Source organism: Hipposideros armiger, unplaced genomic scaffold, assembly GCF_001890085.2.
Source record: "Hipposideros armiger isolate ML-2016 unplaced genomic scaffold, ASM189008v1 scaffold_518, whole genome shotgun sequence".
NCBI classification, from domain to species: domain Eukaryota; kingdom Metazoa; phylum Chordata; class Mammalia; order Chiroptera; family Hipposideridae; genus Hipposideros; species Hipposideros armiger.
In genome coordinates, this window is record NW_017731868.1 from 1,270,666 (window position 1) to 1,277,143 (window position 6,478).

Genomic DNA, 6,478 nt, shown 5'->3' on the forward strand with positions numbered 1-6,478 from the left:
CAGCAGCCAGCGTGAGCGGCCAGCAGCCGCAGTGAGCGGCCGTCCAGAAGCCGGCGACTGATCTGCCTCGCCCGGGAAGAGCGCAATGAAGGTGCCAACTTGGGCCAGTGAAGCAATGTCCTCCACAGCTAGATTGAAGAACAAGATGACAGCAACTTGTCTGTTCCCCTTTCCCCAATTCCCCAGCACTGTTCACATCCCCCCAACTCCCCAATAAAAATCTTTAAAAAAAAAAAAGAACAAAATAAATGAACAAACTAAACAGAAACAGACTCAGGTACGGAGAACAAACTGATGCTTGCCAGATGGGAGGGATGTTGGGGAGCAGAATGAAAAAAGTGAAGAGATTAAGTACAAATTGGTAGTTACAAAATAGTCACCGGGATGTAAAGTAAAGCATAAGGAATATAGTCAATAATATTGTAATAACTATATATAGTGCCAGGTAGGCACTAGACTAATCAGGGGGATAACTTCGTAAATTATATAAATGTCTGACCACTATGCTGTACACCTGAAATAATATAAAATAATATTGAGTGTCAACTGTAATTGAAAAATAAAAAAATAAAATATTCAACAACAACAACCAAAACAAAAACATATTTCTATTATAAGGAATGTCACAGATTGGTGTCTAAACAGTGGGAATGGTTTGGTACATTTATCACCCATATTTAGCTGTTCTAGTTACTGAATCTAAACAAGGCTTTTATCCGAACCTTGAATAAAACTGTTTCTTTTCAACTTATTGTGGAATTTTTCTTAGTCAGGCCCCCTTTTTTCTCTCAACAAACTTTAATTTTTTTTTCCGACCCTGCTTAGCTTCCGAGATCAGACGGGATCGGGCGCGTTCAGAGTGGTATGGCCGTAGACCAAACTTTAATTTTTTTTAATGAAAATTTCAAACATACAAAGCAGAGAGTAGTAGCATGAATACACACACCCATCACCACCACCACCGCCATCACCATCACCATCACCATCACCACCACCACCATGATTGGACAATAAATAATATTTTACCATATTTGTTCCATCTATTCCATTTTTTCTTTTGTTGCAGTATTTCAAAGCAAATCAAAAACATTATATCACATCCCTATATACTTCAATATGCATTTCTTAAAAAGGGCATAATTTAATAAAACCACTATGCCATTACACTTAAACATAGTAATAATTCCTTGGTAATGTCTAATAATAAGCAAGTCTACAATTATCCAGCTGTCTTCATAATCAAATGTATTTTTTTTTACAGCTGGCTTGTTCTAATCAGAACACACTGCATTATTTAATGTCTCTTGAGGGTCCCTGAATCTAGAGCAGGTCCTCTCTTCCCATTTTTTATGTCATGCCCTTGACTTATTGCAGTTGTGTTGTAGAAGGACTCATCTTCCATATTTTGTCTGATTGCTGCCTTGTGGTGTCATTTTACATGTTCTTTACTCCCCACTTTTCCTGGAGATGGAAGTTAGCTTTGAGGATTCTGTTACATTCAGGTTATTTAATTTTTTTTCATGAACAGTGCATAGGTGGTGTTATGAAATTCATATTTCATCACACCAGAAGACATATAATATCTGGTGGTCCTGCTTTTAATGATGTTAATATTCATCAGTGCATTATGGCAGTAATATCCTGATCCTTCCAAGGAAAATTTTCCCATCAGCCTTTCATATAATGATTCTATCCTTTGATGATTGTTGCCTAAATCTGTTATTTTATTAGGACTTGTAAAGTGGTAATTTTTCTAAAATTATATCACTTTTCTACATTTATTTATCAGCATTATCATGTAAGTAAAATCTTTCCTTCATCAATTTAGCTATTGGGTTACTCAAAATACGGTTAGTTCATACAGGAAAGACAAGATAAAGATGTAATGCTGTCATTACAAAGGCCAATTTTAGAGTAAGGAATTGATGTCTTATGGTTCCAGTGGTTCAAATAAGGTTTTTGTTTAGAATTTTTTCTTTGATTTTTCTTGATATTAGTGTCATTATGAATTCATTTAAATATATATGGAGAGAGAAATATAGTGTGTGTGTGTTGATCCATTCCAATCATTATTCTGTTTGATGTTCAAATTATCCCATATTTGGCCAGTGGGAACCCCTTCAAGTTTGCTCCTGTTCCTTTTTGACATGACACTAGTTGTCTTTGAAGGTTTTCTTGGTTTCTAGTATAAAAAGATGTCCCAGGCTTATATTGGACATTTCCTGCTCCAGACCTGGAATCAGCCATTTCTCCAAGGAGTGCTGGTTCCTTTAAGTTGGGATGTATTTGGACAAGATGAAGATACTAGGTGTTTGCATTGGTATTGGGTGTCACTGCTTCTAGGTATTTTCAATGAACAGAGCAAAAATTGTTTTCTTTGAGAGAAACAAAAAAGTCATTGGATCATATTAATATTTCCAAATCAAAATTAATATTCCAAGGTGTTTATGCAATTTTAAAATTTTATACTTTGAAACTGGCACTTTTTATACTGAAAATATTGGTTCCTAACACACCATTTCTATCATGGTTTCTCTGCACCAAAGTAACAAAACCAATATTTCTACCAACAATTAAACTCCTGAATAAAGTCTAAGATTTCTTAGAAGATCCAAGATGGCATAGTAGACGAAAACTGTGTATGCTTCCTTTCATGAAAAAATTAAAATTACAACTAAATTATAGAACAATCAACCTGGAGAACCATCTGAAGCCTGGCTGAACCTAAGTTTTATAACTAAGGGTATAAAGAAGAAGTCACATGGACACTGACAGGGGCAGAGATGCAAAACGGGCTGCCCCCAAACCTCTGTGTGGCAGTTGAGGATCAGGAGGAATATCTCAGTCAAAGAGGTTCACCCTGGAGGAACGAGGGACCTCAGCCCCACACCAGGCTCCACAGCCTGGAGTACTGGTGCTCGGAAGAGGAGCTCACACATCTGACTGAAAACCAGTGGGAATTCCAAACATCCAGGTGAGATGGAAGGCTGCAGGAAACCCAGATGTCCTTTTAAAGGGCCTGCACACAGACTCACTCACTCACAGGCATTCATCCTGAGCTCCAGCAGAGGGACGGTGACTCGGGGGGGTGTCAGAAGCATATGGAGGGCAGACTGAGGTGTGTGGCTTCAGTGAGAGGGCTTAAGGACAGTTACCATTTTCCCTGTGTGGGGTCCTTTTCCTGTGCAGCCGGCAGGCAGGCGCAATCTTTCCTGTGTTGAGCCCTCCCCCACACGACCAAATCTGAATCTGAAATGGTCTGCTGAGCTCCGATGGGACTTCACCAACCCATGTCCCCCATCCCCCAATGCCAGAAGCACTTGCTCATTGAGCAGGCAGCTCTGCCCACATTGCACTCTTTTTGGGAAAACTATCAGAGTACGCAAGCCCCAGGAAGGCAGCAACTGGCCTCGGTGTACTCTGAGATTTTTGCTAAGTAGCTCCAGGCTCAGCACTGGCACCAAACCAGAATCTACATTAACCTGGTAACTACAACTCCTCCCACTCTAGTGACCTCCCCTGAGACCCTGCCTCATCCAACTCAGGTACCACAGAAGACTTTATCAGTGGCTGATCCTTAGGGAGCTACAGGAGGCAGCATTCCTTGGGGTGTCCTGGCTTTTTGCAGAGCTACCTCAGGCCCAGCACTGGTGGAAGCCATCCTCAGTTCACAACATGGACCCTCCCACATGCCTCCAACTTTAGCACAGGCACTGACCAACCACGGATAGCTTGGTAGCCCCTACAAAGTAGTCCCTGGCAAGTCACAGGCAGTGGCTGACCTGGGCCTGCACTGGAGCCCCTCCCAAGAGATCCCAGAACCAATATACTTGGAGGTTGGCTTCAGACCACAGCAGAGCACTGCCCAATTAGCCCCACAAGTGACAAAGAGCAGTCTCAACGGTCACCAGAGCCCACTGGGGCGAATCCCCTCAGTGGGGTAAGCCCCCTACAAAGCAGCGCATTAGCCGTGGACAGGGCCAAACCACACAGCGAATCAGCCTGAGGGTCAATTCCACCTACTGACATGCCAATAGCAATCAAAACTCAAGTATAACAGGAAGGCACACAACCCACACAAGGGACACTTCTGGAGCACCCAAAGCAGGTGACCGGGGAGTCTATGCCAGGGCCCCACAGGGCACCTACTATATAAAGACACCTGGCAAAGACTGGGAGACATAGCAGATCTACCTAATACATAGAAACAAACAGAGAGAGGCAACCAAAATGAGGAAATACTTTATTGTTAAAAATGTTTGCCATCATCTGAGCTTTCAGCTAGTCGTAATCTTTCTGCTGGTGAAAGGTCTTAATTTCAATTTGTAAAAAATGTAATATCTGCGAAGCACAATAGAGCAAAGCTCAATAAAACGAGGTATACCTGTAAATACCATAAAATTCAGGATGAGAGAGAGGGAACTATGATTAGAAAAAGTCACCCAGAGGTCTTCTAGGGTTCTGACGACGTTCCGTTTCCTAACCTATGTGGTGCTTATGCAGGTGTTTAAATTATTATTATTATTAAAAAATGAATATATGGGGTGGCCGGTTAGCTCAGTTGGTTAGAGCACAGTGCTCCCAACACCAAGGTTGTCGGTTCGATCCTCACATGGGCCGCTGAGCTGCACCCTCCACAACTAGATTGAAACAACTACTTGACTTGGAACTGATGGGTCCTGGAAAAACACACTGTTTACCAATAAAAATTTTAAAAAAGAGTATACGTTTTATATACTTTTATGTAAGTATATTATATTTTACCATTAAAATGTTTTAATAAGTATGTATATTTTCAGGATATATTTGTAAAGATAATAGTGCAAAAGAAAATGCAAAGTGCAACAGAGTATCTATTTATGCTATCTTTTGTGTAAGGAAGAAGTAGAAATTAAAAATATATATGTTCATCTATGCAAAAAGAAACACAGTAAGGGTAAACTAGAAACAAGTGTGATTTATTACCCACAAGGGATGGGGTGGAAAAGGTTTAGAGGTTGGGAATAGGGTACAGGGGATGGGGAAGTGACACTTCTCTGGGTATAATTTTTATGTAGTTTTGAATATAAAATCATGTTAATGTTATACATAGTCAATCAACAAGGACAGAGGAAGAACAAAATGGAATACAAACAGAAATATATGAGCTTATTTCAAATGAATAATATTACACTGAAGGGGAAAAAACAAAAAGAACTGCTAACAAATATTAAACCATAGTTAATAGCTTTATTTTTCACAGTGGTATGGGCTGGCAGCTCTGAAACTACTGAATGCACACCCGAGGATTGAACAAATAGTATTTATATTGTGGATAATGAGAACCTGGTTCTCACTGTCAGAGAAGGCAGTTAGAAATATGGAAAAGGTGCTCAAATATTTGTTGAATGAATGAAAAAATCCATATTTTAATTGATATCCTCAGGCCACATCATTTTAAAATTAAGTGATTGGTTATATGAGCTAATACAACTATCAAATGATTTCCTAACAAAATTAATATTTCAAAAAACAGAACTATGGAAAGGGGGAAGGCTAGAATGAACCATGTGATTTGAGATTGGAATTGGAGTACCAGTATGAACAAATGATTTTTAGGATGATACAGAGATTAGATAGCTAGCTATCTAGAATGTGTGTATATGTGTGGGTATACAGTAATACCTGGGTTTGCGAGAATAATTCGTTCCGGGAACAAACTACTCGTATTGCAAGACATCGCTTCTTTACCACATTAAAATGTATTGTTAGGTTGGTGCAAAAGTAACAGCGGTAATGGCAAAAAACCCTGTTACTTTTGCACCAACCTAATAGAAATGTTTGCTCATCTTGTGGAACACTTGCAAACCAAGTTATTCACAATCCGACGTTTTACTGTATTTGTATGTAAGTAAAATATAGCATATATATTTATATGCCTTGTCCACTGAGATGCCCTAAAAGCATTGACCCCTAGTTGCAGCAATGAGCACTCCTAATGTCCATATCTTGGTATTTCTACCAAAAGGAACAAAGGCTGAATTCTTGGAGAAATGGATGATTCCAGAGCTAGGGCAGGAAAAGTACAACATGAGCCTCGAACATCTCTCTGTTCCAGAAAGTAAGGAAGTGCTCAAAGAAGGATGGGCATATTAAAAGTTCACAAAAACAGGCTTGAGAGGACTCCCCTCCTCAAATTCTGGGACAATTTGGGTATCAAAATAAATATTAAATGTAACAGTTTATAACTCATCAAATAAAATAAGAATCTACAAATCCATACGACAAAACTAAATATATGAATAAAGAAAGAAAGAAAGAAGTGAAACCTCTTCTTTATTGTATAATGTGAAATAATAAATGTAGAAGGAATAATGAAATTAGGAAATCACCATTTGGCAACCACCACTTGCTTCAGTCACCTGCAGTGGGATTGGGCAATAGTGAGGGCAAACCATGGTTTGTTATTCCATACACTTCTGTGTCACTCAAGCGTCTA